Genomic DNA, 16,048 nt, shown 5'->3' on the forward strand with positions numbered 1-16,048 from the left:
TTCAAACTGATTGGCCTAATACAAATTTGATTTGTCATCTCCAGGCAACCAGCTAATCAAGTTATTTGACCAAATGTGGCATTATATCTTGTTCAGAACACTTGATGTTGTGTCAGGCAATTCTGCTAGCTTTTAACTCTCTCAAAGGTGCAGTACACCCACATATTTATAACAATGATGAAGCAGAGAAAAGGCATATGGAGCTGAGGCTAATAATACAAATGATCAATAGGCTGAATATAGAAAGATCAGAGAGGGAATTAAAAAAGTAAACAAGAGCAACAAAGAGACAGTATGAGGAGAAACTGTCAACCTAACATAAAGATTTTTTTTAAGAACATATAAGTAGCAAAAGAACTGTAAGAGAAGGAATGGGGAATGGAGGCAGAGGTCATGGCTGAAGCATGGTATGAACACATTGCATTTCTCTTTAGCAAGAGAAAATATGCCAGGGCTTTTGTGGTGCAGTCATAGTGTCCCTACCGCTGAGCCAGGAGATCCAGGTTCAGGTACCAGCCTGCTCCAGAGCTGTGTAATAACATCTCTGAAAACATTGATTAGAAAATATCCAGAAAGCAGGTGTGCCCATCTCATGGTGCAAGAAGTTGCTAAAATAATAAATATTCTTGAAATTAGAAAAGAGAAGATATTAGAATGACTGGCATTATTAAAGTTGATAAACGATAAGGAACATATGGAAAGCATCTAAAGATACTATTCAATGTAGGATATTAATTGTAGAAACACTGGCTTAAATATTCCAATCCTCCTTCCACACAGGGGTGGCCAAGGTACTGTTGCAGCCTCCATTTGTTGTGGATCTCTGTGTTACAGTGGTGGTGTCCCTACCACTGGGTCAGGAGGCCTGGGTTCAAGTCCCACCTACTCCAGAGATGTGTCATAACATTTTTAATAGGTTGATTAGAAAATATCTAGACACAGGAGCTGTGCAAGAACTGGGGACTTGCAAATGCTACAAAAAGTTTTGTCAATATAAACACATCACAAGAGACCATTCAGTTTGCTGTCAATTGTAGGTTTATAGAAACAGTAGTCTAAAACAAAATTAAAATAACTGAGACAAGTGTGGTTTAATTAAGGAAAACTAGCATGGATTTGTTAAGGTAAATCATTTTTAACTGACCTGATAGATTTTTTAACGTGATAATACAGATGGTTAATGAGGTTAATGCAAATGATGTTGTGTACATCATTTCCAGGGACATTTGAATTGTTGCACAAAGCAGCTTTGCCAGCACATTTGAATCTTAAGGAATAAAGGGGACAATGGCTGCATATATAAATGAAGCTGGCTGACAGGCTGGAAGTGGTGGTTAGTAGTGGTTTTTTTGGACTGGAAGAAAGTATACACTGGGATCCTGGACTTTACAAGAGAGGATTAGAGTATCAAAGCATGGCAGTTACGATGAACCTTCATAAAACATTCATCATCAACAAGTGCGTTGCCTCCAATTCTGGATATCACATTTAGGAACAATGTGAAGGCTTGGGAGAAAATGCAGACACGAACTATGGGAGTGATTCTGGAAATGAGTAAATTCAGCAACGTAGATCAGTTAGAGAAATTGCCATTATTCTCCTTTAATTAGTAAGGGAGTAAGTAGAACAGAGTCCACTTCAATAGAATACTGATTTTACAGAGCACTTACATAGGAATTTGGTGACTGAGGGAATTCTAAAGCCAGAATTTTACTCCCTGGGAACAGGAGGTACTGGGGAAGGGGCATAAAATTGGCTGGGGTCCAATGACAAAGGGGTCCTTGTTTATCGACTATCTGATTATGATGGCATTTCATTCGTGACAGGACAGGTGTTAGTCCAGACAATTGAGGCCCATAGGTGACTAATTATGGTCCTTAAGGCTGTTGACACTGCCCATACCATGTGATGAAGTTCATAGAAAGCCAAATCTTGGCAGTTCGGCCGTGTGGGTGTTCTCCCCTTTTTGGGCAGCCTGCACTCCATGCAAGGCTTAGCCAGTAGAAAATGTTGTCTCTACTTGGTGCACCCCAGCCCCCGAACCAATCCCACACCCATCCTGTGGGACCTGAATGTCTGGCCGCAGCGTGGGAGTACCATATACCTTACATGGCCCTTCATAGGGATTGTCTGCAAACAGCTCCTGTTCTTGGCAGTGTTGCTGGAACTGGACAGCAGCATGTTTTATTTCTATTTGAGATTTCCAGCATCTGCAATATTCTGCCTTTTCAGGAATGGAGTTGTAATAGGTTGATTGATACTGGGCGGAATCTACCCAGTATCTTCTAAATGATGTGGGCCAACACAAGGAAGGACAAAATTGTGTGAAATGGCGAGTGAAATGTTTCTTGCGCTGAGGGAAAAAGGTAAAAACTCCCATTTTCTTACCAAGATCAGCAAGGTGAGATCCTCACTAGTGACGGTAACAGGGGTGTTAGCATTATAATGTTTCATTATTAAGGGAGGCGGTGGCATAGTGGTAAATTCAGTAGACTGGTATTCCAGAACCCCAGGTAATTGTTCTGGTGACATGAGATCTAGTCCTACCATAACAGATGGAGAAATTTGTATTTGAAAGAAATATGGAATAAAAAAAGCTAGCCAAATGGCAACACTGTGAACTATCATTTAAAAACCATTTGTTACACTAATGTTCTTTACTGAAGAAAACCTGCAATCTTTACTTGGTCTGGCTGTGAATCTACAACAATGTGGTTGACTGTTACCTACCCTCTGGGCAACAGGGATCGGCAATAAATGCTGGCCTAGTCAGTGACACTCGCATCTTGTGAACAAATATAAAGAAAAGTCTGACATCATTGATATGCAGTTTCCCGATCGCCAACCTGCAAAATCAAAACAAAATAGTGACAATTCCCAATATGAAATTCACAGCGGTTACCTGGTGACTCCAGCTTGCTGCTTGGTCTGTTGGACCTACACCTTCAACACCAGTCAGCATTGACATAGGGTACGCTTTATGATCAGAGACCAAATACACCACCTTATCACGGTCTTGTCATCTGACACATACCATCCTTAGCATGGTATATCTCCAATTCACATAAAGTATGGTTCTGCACATTACTAATGCTCTTTGGATGTGCCAGCAATCTTCCTTGCAATGTTGCTGTCCAGGAGGTGGTGTGCTAAGAGACAGGCATCCAGTCTCAAGGATTGAACCAGGGTTCATCTCAAGTCTCCTTGTTTGCTTTCTTAGTGCTGACTCACTTTGCACCTACTTCAATACTCACAGGATTGTCTGTCTTGCCTTACCTTACATTTTTGTGCTTTGCCTCTCAGCCAGTCCATAAAGTCTCACAGTACATCTATCTAGAATTGTCTTTCAGAGCTGGCACAAAGCCAGGCAGTTTGTCATGATCATTAGCTGTCATCAGTCAAGGGGAGGGACTGGCTGTATGTCACAGTGCAATGTCTGTCTCACACTGCACCATATTCCTGCTGTGTCTGTGCCAAACACGTTGCATATGCATCAATCCAATAGCCATGTCTCAAAATCTAAGGGGAGTCGTCCTCAGTCAGGTCAAGGGTAAATTTTGTCAGGGTATCCTGCACAAGTCAAGAGCAGCCTCTGATATCAGTCCAGCAGTTTTGGTACAGTCACTCTTCCACTTGGAGCAGTAAGGGTCTGGATCGCTTGCAGTCTGGGGAGAGATCCATGGTCAGCCCCATGTATCCAGTAAAAACAGTCTGGGAAGTCACTTAGGAGGCTGCACAGAGATCAGCCAGAGGTTTAGTCTCTCATTTTTTTAAGGCTGTCATCTAGAAGGATTAAGGGGGTAGGTTATGCTCAATTCTGGGAGGCTCTGGCCACGAAAGATCAAGAGGGTATTAGGTGCCGCTGCTGTGGGAATATTAGAGAAGAGATGAAGATTAGATGGATGCTGAGTCAGAATGAGGGGATACAAAGCACTGTTGACTACATCATATGGCATCAGGTATCAATCCTGCTAATGACTGTGATGCACAAGCAACATTTTCTGTTCTGGAGACATTCACCCTATTTGGCAAAGTTGCAAGCACCATCCAAGTTCATATATAGTGCAGTAGCTGCTCTCTTCTTGCCTTGATCTATAAATCATTGTGGAGCATGAAGGATGGCCAAGTTCTGCACTTTCAATCTTTTAGTTACAGCTGAACAGACATTTTCTTACATACCTGATGGTAAAATGTGAATGTTTATTAACAAATCTGATCATGTATTTGTAATGAAGTGGTACCCTTGCCACCGATTTATTTTCAGAAAATCTTTTTCTTCCTTTCCCTCCCATTACATATCAGTGCAGTTCCAAAGCTTACAGCTGGGGTGGAGAGAGCATGCCCAATAGTGGAGACCCTTGGCTTTGGAGTTTTGGTTGGGTCACCCCAGGCGTTTGAGCCCACTGGGCCCAGACAAGCTGAATGTGTCCTGCCAGAGGCAGATACACTCTAAAGAAGGGTCACTGGATTTGAAACATTCACACTGCTTTCTCTCCACAGATTCTGCCAGACCTGCTGCGTTTCCTCAGCAATTTCTGTTTTTGTTGCAGATGCACCCTCTCCAGCTTAAACTCCCCAGGGCTAAGGGGATCAGGTCAGGTGGAGCCACCTCTGGAGTGTGCTGACGTGGGGAACTGGTGTTCCTCCTTTGTCTGGGTGCTTACTGGCACCACCCTATCTCCTTGTGAGGGAGGGGCACCTAGAGTGAGGTCAAGATCCTTCATCCCCCATTGCCTTGTCATCATGGCTAAAGCAGTGGATTGGAGATCTCTGTGTGTGTGCAGCAGAAGCTGTGGGTGTTGAACCTGGCTCCTATGGTAGTTGCTAACCTGTCCGTGGAGGCAGCCAGATGCCCACATGCTAGACGCAATATGGTGCTAACAGCATTGGAACACTCTGCAACCTTAATGTCAGTACCTTTATCCAGTACCTTTGACAAACATGCCTGCTGCTCCTGTGTCTGATGTGTATTTCTATGAGGTTAATAATTGCCGACAACATGTTTCAAGTACTTCCGTTTCTGTCGAGGGGGAGAACAGGATAAGTGTGGTGCCATAGAGACATGGTGCGCTTCCATGAAATTTGCTAAAAATTACACTCAGCCAATTTTTGGTAAGATTCAGCCCATTGTTTCCAAATGATTGTGTTGTCTGCCCAGTGCCAGAGTGAAGGATGTCTCCTCTGGTGTGAAGATGAACTTGGAATGAGATGGGAAAGCTTCAATTATTGATACCTGTATGGGTGTTGACAACATTGGTAGAACTAAGAAAGAGTTTCTGGTGAGAGAATGTGAGCAGCTCAGACTAAATAAAAAAAACAAAAACTCAAGGACCAATGTCTGGACTAGCACTTGAACCATAAGCAAATTGACTTTCAGTAAAGAAGATCATCAAGTTGAAAACTGAGTCCAACATCTTTATGGACAAAAGGGGTTTCAATTAGTGGAGAGAGAGGAAAGTGGGCTGCAATCGAACCAAAGGTCAATGTCAAATTGAATAAATAGAACTATAGAAATCTTTAAACTAAGTGGTTGCAGGGAGAATTCAGGTCAGGATCAATTTCGTCAATAGTGTAGGATAGTAGCAAAAAAGTGAATTCATTTTCAGAGGGTGGTTAGAGACAGCAGAATGGGTAGAAGATTAAAAAAGAGGAACAGCAAATGCAGTTGCATTAGTGAAAAATGAGAAAAGGATTAAGGGTTATTTATGAACGCTGCATGTATTCAGATGATTAGAGAATTGATGGCACAAATAGAAATTAATGGATATGATCAGACAGCTGTTACAGAGATGTGGTTGCAGTGTAATCAATGCAGTGAAATGAGCATTGAAGTGTATCTGACATTGCAAAGGATAGAAAGATAGGGCCACAGATTCAGAATCTTGCACAAGTTTATAATGGAGACCTTGGCAGCCATTCCAGGATTGTTCTACTATTTGACATAGCACACATTCAAATGTTTCCTGCATTATGAGAAAATCCAAGAAATTCCTTGGTTGGTTGATCAGACTGCTGATCTGAATGACTTTTCTTTGTTTCAAAAATATACTTTATTCATAAAAAATACTTAATATATATCGTCACTAAAGCAGTTCAGGTCTTTATAGTAGCATATGAAGAAACAAACAAATAAACATTGAAGTTTGACTCTATCGAACAAACAAATCAAAGGCATTTCTTAATTATACAAGACTATATTTACATATATTTGAGGCATTGGGGAATTCTGATAACTGAACAGAACTCTATTGTCCTTCTGCAGAAAGACCTTAGATGATGGTCTTTCCCCACTGCACCTTGGCAGCAGCTGCCCGAAGCTTTAATGCATCTTTCAGTACACAGTCCTGGACCTTGTAATGTGCCAGTCTGCTACATTTGGTCGGGGTCAACTCCTTCCTCTGGAAGACCAACAAGCTTCGGTCAACCAAAGAGTTGATGGTCCTCCAGGCACCGTTGATGTTGGTCTCGGTGCACGTCCAAGGGAACAGACCATATAGCAGAGTCCCGCAGTTTGGAGCTGCTTCAGATGAACCTCGACAAAAACCATTGCATGCCTCTCCAGATTTCCTTATCAAAGGCACCTTCTAGATGGAGATGTATGACAGTCTCTACAGCCCCACAGCCACTTTGAGGGCAGCGTACAGTAGTGCAAAGAGATGAAATACATGAAGGATCGCACTGGTAGTGCACTTCTCACCACCAGCCATGTGATGTCTTGATGTTTGTTAGAAAGTTCTGGGGATGAGACATTCTGCCAAATGACTTTGACAGTTTGCTCAGGGAACAACCCAACAGGATTCACTTTCTTCTTTTCCTGCAGGGTCTTGAAGATGCCTGATGGACTTGTGGTCAAAGGTGTTTTTCTTTGCAAATGTCTTCACAGACAAGTGATATGGAATGTTCCACATCAACAAGGTTAGTCCCATCCTTCACATCACCCAGGACAGGCAGAACCTCAGTATGTAGTGACACTTTGTGTTTGCGTATCCAAGATCTTTACACAGCTGAGATGGGCACACACAAGGGTGGCTATTAGGATCAGAGTGGCATTGGGTATGTTCTTTCCCCCCTTGTCCAGAGCTTTATACATGGAGCCCCTGCGGACGTGGTCCATCTTAGACCTCTTGATGAAGTGAAAGTTGACTCAGGTGACTGCAACAGCACAAATTCCAGGAATGGGCCAGACCTGTACTTCATACGACAACAGAGACTGCCTCACATCTGATGATCAGGTTTTCAGCTACAACGGAGAGGGAATGCTGTTCCCAGAAGCCCAGTTTATGCTTCACTTTGGCGAACTCTCCTCCCACATTTTTGCACATGCCCTGACCACTGCGAACCATATTCCCAGCAAGTACAAGTAATCTTTCCAGATGGTGAAGAAGATAAAAGATCAGTTGGACTAGTCTCCAAAGAACATGGCCTCGCTCTTGCCTCAATTTACCTTGGCTCCTGAGGCCAGATGCTCTAATTAGTCTGCACACTGACAGTGGATCAAAGCAGAAAATGGTGACATCATCCATGTACAGGGAGGCTTTGACCTGAAGACCTGGAATAGTCACCCTTTTGAGACACGCATCCTTCCTAAGGGACTCAGCAAAAGGCTCTGTACAACACACAAACAAGGCAGGAGAGAGTGGCAGCCCTGCCTGGCTCCAGGTCTGATTGGGAAGCTTTCTGATTCCCACCCATTGATTGAGACTGCAATACTGATCTTGGCGTAGAGCAGTCGATTCAATTGCAGATTTCCTCCTCAGAGCCCATTTTAGAGATCTCGTTCCATATGTAGGTGTGTGGTATCCTGTCAAACGCCTTCTCCTGGTCCAGACTGTTGAGGCAGGCATCTAGCCCCTGTCTTGCATACAGGTGATCATGTCCCTGAGGAGCACGAGGCTCTCCGAGATCAGCACAGGTTTAGTCGGGGTGAATCACTGATCCCAAAGGAGATCTGGCCTGGTTGGCTTGACACCATCCAGAACAAAGCAGTCTGCTTGGTTGACTCTCAGCAGCGACAAGATGCACTGCAGAGATTCATCAAAGATCCTTAGATAGTATTGTCTAAACCCATAATCCCAGTTCTATCAAGAACTGCAAGGGCAGCAGCTATCTGGGAAAATCACTATCTTCAAGTCTCCTGTCAAGCCACTCTTCATCCCGACTTAGAAATATATTACCATTCCTTTACTGTCGCTGGGTCAAATTCCTGGAACTCCCTCCCTAACAGCACTGTGGGTCTAAAATATTTCTAAAGGTTTATAGCTTTTTTATTTGCAACATTTTCAACTTTTTCTTGAAATGTAACAATGTCCTTAACTTCCTTAGTAAGCCACAAATGGATCTTTTTTGCTGACTTTTAGTATTTTAATGCAATGAATTTATGTTCAGCAATTTGAATTGATCCTTTAAATGCTTTACATTGTTTACATACTGCTGAACATTTCAGACTTGTTTACACTATCAGCCTTAGCCCGCGCTCTCCTCATGCTTATGTTTAAGATTCTTGTGTCTGATTGAAGTATGTTAGTTTTGAATTTAATATGGAATCACATTGTGTGAGACCACAAGACCTGAGTATATAAGAACAAAATTAGGCCATTTGGACCATCAAATCTGCTCTGCCATTTGATCATGGTTTCTCAACACCATTCTCCTACCTTTTCCCAATGATCCTTGATTCTGCTTACTAATCAAGAACCTAGCCACCTCTGTCTTAAATGCACTCAATTACTTGGTCTTCACAGCCCTCTGTGGCAATGAGTTCCACAGATTCACCACCCTCTGGCTAAGGAATTCCTCATTATCTCAATTCTAAACACAAGCTCTTCATCCCGAGGATTATTCTTGTGTAAATATCCTCTGGACCCTCTCCAACACCAACACATCTTTCTTAAGATATGGGGCCCAAAACTGCTCACAATATTCCAAATGCAGTCTGACCAGACCCTAATAAAGCCTCAGGAGTACATCTCTGCTCTTCTATTCTAGCCGTTTTGAAATGAATGCTGACATTGCATTTGCCTTCCTAACTGCAGAACCTGCATGTTAACCTTAATTGAATCCTGAACTAGAACTCCCAAGTCCCATTGTGCTTCAGATTTCCAAAACCTTTTATTATTATTAATGTTTCCAAGCAACTCTTTTACTGTGAGATTATTAATTAATATTGCCTGATTGCATAATATCAGATCCAAAATACCTTCGTCTGGTTGGTTCTACAGCATATTGTTTCAGCAAACAATCATGAACACGTTCTAAGAACTCATCTTACAGAATACAGAATATTTGCCAATTTTATTTGACCCCTCAATCGCAAAATTAAAGACCATCCACAATTAGACTGACTATGTGGAGTTTGCAAATTCTCCCCGTGTCTGCGTGGGTTTCCTCCGGGTGCTCCAGTTTCCTCCCACAGTCCAAAGATGTGCAGGTCAGGTGAATTGGCCATGCTAAATTGTCCGTAGTGTTAGGTAAGGGGTAAATGTAGGGGTATGGGTGGGTTGCGCTTTGGCGGGGCGGTGTGGACTTGTTGGGCCGAAGGGCCTATTTCCACACTGTAAGTAATCTAATCTAAAAAAAAATTATATAGAGTGGAATCTTAAAGCGACCTGAACAATGTGGGATATGACAAGATTTGTGGCAGAATTACTCAAGAAGTTGATGAGGTCTACATCACCATCAGAAGCAAATCACGGCATATTTTTTTCTTAGATTACTTACAGTGTGGAAATAAGCCCTTTGGCCCAATAAGTCCACACCGACCCTCCGAAGAGCAACCCACCCAGACCTATTCCCCAACATTTATCCCTTCACCTAACACTAGAGGCAATTTAGCATGGCCAATTCACCTAACCTGCACATTTTTGGACTGTGGGAGGAAACCGGAGCACCTGGAGGAAACCCACGCAGACACGGGGAGAATGTACAAACTCCACACAGACAGTTGCCTGAGGCGGGAATTGAACCCGGGTCTCTGGTGCTGTGAGGCAACAGTGCTAACCACTGTGCCACCGTGCAGTGAATTTAGGGTTGAGATACATCGAGACATCGGCCAAAGATGACACTAACATACAGGAGATCTTTCGCACTCTGGCATCATCAATTGCTGAATCAGTGAAAACTGAGTGACAAGTGAATGGCGGGAAACACTGAAGTCAATGGCTGTTTATTTTTAAACAAACTATTTTTTGCCAATTGATTTTTGAAAACTGATATGTCATTTTGGTTGGTATTGATAATTTTGGCGGCAAATCTATTTTAAGTTGGGGGTGAAAGCTACTTTCCAAAAGGGAAATCATATCCTTGGTCAACACAAGGCACTTTCTTTCTAACAACTTGCAAACTCGACCAATGAACGAGGGACAGTTTGTGGATGATGCCTTATAAACAACGAGTAACTTCAAAGTGAAGACTGTGCCCTTACTTATAATGGTACCACTGCATTTGTAGTTGTTTTCTTTTTGTTTGTGTAAATATAAGATTGTTCCATAGTACCAAGATATTGTAATGCCATTTTAAGCAACTACTGAGCAGTAAGGTGAGTTTCTAGCTAGGCAGTAGCAAGTTGCCAGTTAAGGGGGGATTAGAGCTTGTTAAATGCCTTATTAATGGTACAACCTAGCTTATTAATATTCAGTTTAGTTTCTTAGCATGTTTGTCGCACAAGCTAGACATTGAGAATTCTCAACATGGAGGTCAGAGCGGTAAGCCTGCTGACTTCAATTCACCACTGGCTGTGAACAGCCTCCAAATTGGTCAGCTCGAAACATCAGCTCAAGTTGCGATCCATGGGCACCAGCCACACACACCCACAGATATTGGCATCTGACATTTGCAAATTCCTCATGATCCTCATGGCACCGCTTGATCTACTTGTAAAACATTAAGGGAGCACAGACTTGCGTTGCAGGGCACACGAGCGAAAAGCATTGATATGCCGCTACGAGTACACTTTGCATGCAGTGGACAGTACCCAGCTGACGGAGTAGACTAGGCTGCATCACAGGGCTGCTCACTTGCTCTCTTAGCATTTGCTCACATAGCACCTACCTGCATGTTTACAGCATCCCTGCCTCGCCTTATTTTGCTGTGCTAATTAGTACAGCCACACCTCCAGGCAGTTTGGCTTGCTGGTCCACAGTTCTTGTTCAAGGGGACATACATCATACTGTTTCATAGCAAACTGCACCAATCTCACATGTGCCAGAAGTATATGCAGCAAATGTACTGCATGTGTAGCAAGGAAGCAGAGTTGTCTTAAAGTCTTAGCAGAGTAGTTCTCACCAAAGTCTATGGAGGCACTTGTCAGTCAGGGGTTCAGAAACAATACCAACCAGTCCAAGGGTTTGGTCACCATTCGGCAACCAGCTGGGTGGTCTCAAGGGGTCTTTGTCCCTGTAGTGCAGAAATTGGAGGACAGTCAGTTTTGTGGGTTCAAAGCATGCACCTGCTGGGATAGGACTAATGCAGTCTTGGAGGTGTGCAGAGGACAGTCAGGGGTTTGGGTATTTCCTATCCAAGGCTGTGCAGTTAGTGGGGAAGGTAACAGTCAAGTTGTCAGGTCCAACCTGGGGTTCTGGAGGAAAAGCTGGGAGGGAAAAGGCTCATGTTAGTTGTTTGTGTGAAGACCCAGAAAGGTAAAAAGCCTGTGGGGTTCATGGGAAGAGCTTTCATGAAGGGTATCTGGATGTTGGGCACGTCACTGACACATCGACATGGAGGCTGAAAGCCCCATGGGAAAAAGAGTGCTCACCTTTACCCTGTAATATTATGAAATTCAAAAGTATTCAATCTAAAACAAAATAGCTGCATCACATCCAGAAAGGCTGCAAGACACACTGATCTGCAAACACCATTACACTCAGACCTGTGCACACAGCACACATGACAGAGACTAGGGGTCCCTGATCTCTGGTGATCTGAATGTACTTGCCCTCTGTGTGCTGTACACATCTCTGTCCACTGACCACTGCATTTTTACCACCACTTTTGGGTATAGAAGCCAAAGAAGGAATCAGGATGTTAGACCAGGAGGGGCAAGGTGCCAGCAGAACCCATTGCCCATTATCTCATTGTACTCATTTTGACAAGCTGCTTCGGCTCACAACACAGACACCAATCCATGGTACACTCTTTGTGGATGTGAAATTATGCCACAGCTACATTCGGGGTGACTCATGGACTCAGATAAATGGATATATTACAAACAAAGCAAATTTATGCAAACATGATAATTTGGATTTAGTGCACTGTTATTCATCAAGGTGACCTCAAAAGGTTTTTATCTTTCTTTCTCTCCTGCAGCAACTCAGTGTTGTCCTAGAAGGGACCCTGCTTGGCAATGGCCATTAGCCCTTGGATAATTGGTCAGGAGCATTGATGTGTGAGAGATTTATTGCCAGAAACAAGTGAATTTTCGTCAGCTAAAACTTTCAAAGTTCAGAGGGGAGTAGGCAGGTTGAAGTTGAAGGGCCAAGCCACCTCTGGTCTATCCTGAGGGGAGATTCTTGAGAGTGTGCCTCTGTATGGTTCCTCATTTGGCTGGGTGCCTCCTGCTAACATCCTTTCTCCTTGTGAGGAAGAGTTAAGAGGGGTGTTTGCCAGATTTCCCTCCCCCCTATCTTTATGTCTTCGGTCCAGAGGTGTAATGGCTGGGCCAATGGAGTACAAGCATGTGCCCTCTCCAGAAGACCCTGAGGGTGCTGGATATGCTTTCCTTGGCAGCCACCAACCCATCAATGAAAGAAGCTGCACAGATGTAGACTTGAGGAAGCTGGTTCCCTGCACTCCTGCAGCCTCTTGTCTAAGAGACTCATTACCTCCCATGTGCCTGTCTTCTGCTCTAGTTCCTCCCTGTGCATGTGGATAAATTCCTTAATTACTGGCATCACAGGGTCTTCTCCTGCCTGGGGCTGACCAAGTACCTGGTCTCTGGCCGTTCTCTGAGTGCCTGTGGTCTAGGGAGTTTCTTCCCTCACCAGCTGCCAAGCCATTACAGTGAGGTGCTCACCAGCCTGTGTTCCTGAGATTTCTAATGCTGACATTTACACTGAGGTTCTGGATTAGTGGTGCTGGAAGAGCACAGCAGTTCAGGCAGCATCTGAGGAGCAGTAAAATCAATGTTTCGGGCAAAAGCCCTTCATCAGGAATAAAGGCAGAGAGCCTGAAGCATGGGGAGATAAGCTAGAGGACGGTGGGGGTGGGGAGAAAGTAGCATAGAGTACAATAGGTGAGTGGGGGAGGGGATGAAGGTGATAGGTCGGGGGTGGGGGGAGGGTGGAGTGGATAGGTGGAAAAGAAGATAGGCAGGTAGGACAAATCATGGGGACAGTGCTGAGCTGGAAGTTTGGAACTAGGGTGAGGTGGGGGAAGGGGAAATGAGGAAACTGTTGAAATCCACATTGATTCCCTGGGGTTGAAGTGTTCCAAGGCGAAAGATGAGGCGTTCTTCCTCCAGGCATCTGGTGGTGAGGGAGCGGCGGTGAAGGAGGCCCAGGACCTCCATGTCCTCGGCAGTGTGGGAGGGGGAGTTGAAATGTTGGGCCACAGGGCGGTGTGGTTGATTGGTGCGGGTGTCCCGGAGATGTTCCCTAAAGCGCTCTGCTAGGAGGCGTCCAGTCTCCCCAATGTAGAGGAGACCGCATTGGGAGCAACGGATACAATAAATGATATTAGTGGATGTGCAGGTAAAACTTTGATGGATGTGGAAGGCTCCTTTAGGGCCTTGGATGGAGGTGAGGGAGGAGGTGTGGGCGCAGGTTTTACAGTTCCTGCAGTGGCAGGGGAAGGTGCCAGGATAGGAGGGTGGGTGGTGTGAACCTGACCAGATAGTCACGGAGGGAACGGTCTTTGCGGAAGGCGGAAAGGGGTGGGGAGGGAAGTATATCCCTGGTGGTGGGGTCTTTTTGGAGGTGGCGGAAATGTCGGCGGATGATTTTGTTTATGCGAAGGTTGGTAGGGTGGAAGGTGAGCACCAGGGACGTTCTGTCCTTGTTACGGTTGGAGGGGTGGGGTCTGAGGGTGGAGGTGTGGGATGTGGACAAAATGCGTTGGAGGGCATCTTTAACCATGTGGGAAGGGAAATTGCGGTCTCTAAAGAAGGAGGCCATCTGTTGTGTTCTGTGGTGGAACTGGTCCTCCTGGGAGCAGATCCAGCGGAGGCGGAGGAATTGGGAATACGGGATGGCATTTTTGCAAGAGGTAGGGTGGGAAGAGGTGTAATCCAGGTAGCTATGGGAGTCGGTGGGTTTGTAAAAAATGTCAGTGTCAAGTCGGTTGTCATTAATGGAGATGGAGATGTCTAGGAAGGGGAGGGAGGTGTCAGAGATGGTCCAGGTAAATTTAAGGTCAGGGTGGAATGTGTTGATGAAGTTGATGAATTGCTCAACATCCTCGCGGGAGCACGAGGTGGCGCCAATGCAGTCATCAATGTAGCGGAGGAAGAGGTGGGGAGTGGTGCCGGTATAATTACAGAAGATCGACTGTTCTACGTAGCCAACAAAGAGACAGGCATAGCTGGGGCCCATAATGTGTGCCCATGGCTACCCGTTTGGTCTGGAGAAAGTGGGAGGATTCGAAGGAGAAATTGTTAAGGGTGAGGACCAGTTCGGCCAAACGAATGAGAGTGTTGGTGGAAGGGTACTGTTGGGGACATTGGGAGAGGGAAAAACGGAGGGCTTGGAGGCCCTGGTCATGGCAGATGGAGGTGTAGAGGGATTGGATATCCATGGTGAAGATGAGGTGTTGGGGGTCGGGGAAACGGAAGTCTTGGAGGGCCAGATTACCACTGCGCCCCCTTTATCTGCTGGCTTGATGGAGAGGTTGGGATTGGAGCAGAGGGATTGGAAGGCTGCACGTTGTGAGGGTGAGAGGTTGGAGAGGGGGAGGAGGGTTGACAGGTTGAGGTGGTTAATGCCCCAGCAGCAGTTGGAAATGAAGAGGTCAAGGGCAGGTAATAGGCCAGCGCGGGGTGTCCAGGTGGATGCAGTGTGTCCAGGTGGATGCAGTGTGTTGGAGGTTGCAATATTTGTATACATCAGGAGTTATAACAAACATCTGTTGAATATTTAATTACCACATTACCCATGCTCTCATTCTAACATAAGCACTTCCACATCAGGTATAAATATCCTGCTAGAGGTAAAGCTCACACTACATTGGCAATTCAGTTTTAATGTCTCAAGAGTGCCAATGATCATTAAATATCCTCACCTTTGACTTTATGATGTAGGGGAGGTCATTGATGTTGCAACTGAAATTGTTGGGATACTAGGACACTACACTGAGGAACTCCAATAGAACTGAAATGACTGATCTCCAACAACAAGAACCAATTCCTTCAATCCACATATGATTCCAACTATTGAAGAGTTCTCCCCCGATTCCCATTGACTGAAGTTTGTAAGGTCTTCTTGATGTCACACTCAGTCAAATACAGCCTTGATGTCAAGGGCAATGATTCTTACTCCTGGAGTTCAGCTCTTTTATCAATGTTTGTACCAAGGAGGTATTGAGGCAGGAGTTAATTGTCTCTGGCAGAACCCAAGATAGGCATCAATAAGCAAGTTATTGCTGAAGACATTTTGCTTGATATTTCTGCCAATGACCACTTCCATCACATTGCTGATGATTTGTAGTGAAATGATTTGGTAGTAATTGCCAAGTTGGATTTGTCTTGCTTTTTGTGAACATAGCGAGACAGTTTTCCATAATTCACTCTAACTTGACATCAAACACTGGGCAAAGGCAAAAGCTATGGGCACTGACAACATTCCAGCAAGAGTACAAAAGTTTTGTGCTCCATAACTGTGCTCATTTCCCAAACAATTTCGTTGCAGCTTTATTACTGGTTTTAGTATTAAAACTACATTGAAATTGTATGTTATGGAGCACCGAATTTTGTACTCTTGCTGGAATGTTGTCAGTGCCCATAGCTTTTGCCTTTGTCTAGTTTTTGATGTCAAATAGAGCGAATTGAATTGGCTAAAGACAGACATCTGTAATGCTTGGGATTTCAGGAGGAGGCAGAAATGAATCATCTACTTGGCATTTT

Source organism: Chiloscyllium punctatum, chromosome 2 (genome assembly GCF_047496795.1).
Source record: "Chiloscyllium punctatum isolate Juve2018m chromosome 2, sChiPun1.3, whole genome shotgun sequence".
NCBI lineage: Eukaryota > Metazoa > Chordata > Chondrichthyes > Orectolobiformes > Hemiscylliidae > Chiloscyllium > Chiloscyllium punctatum.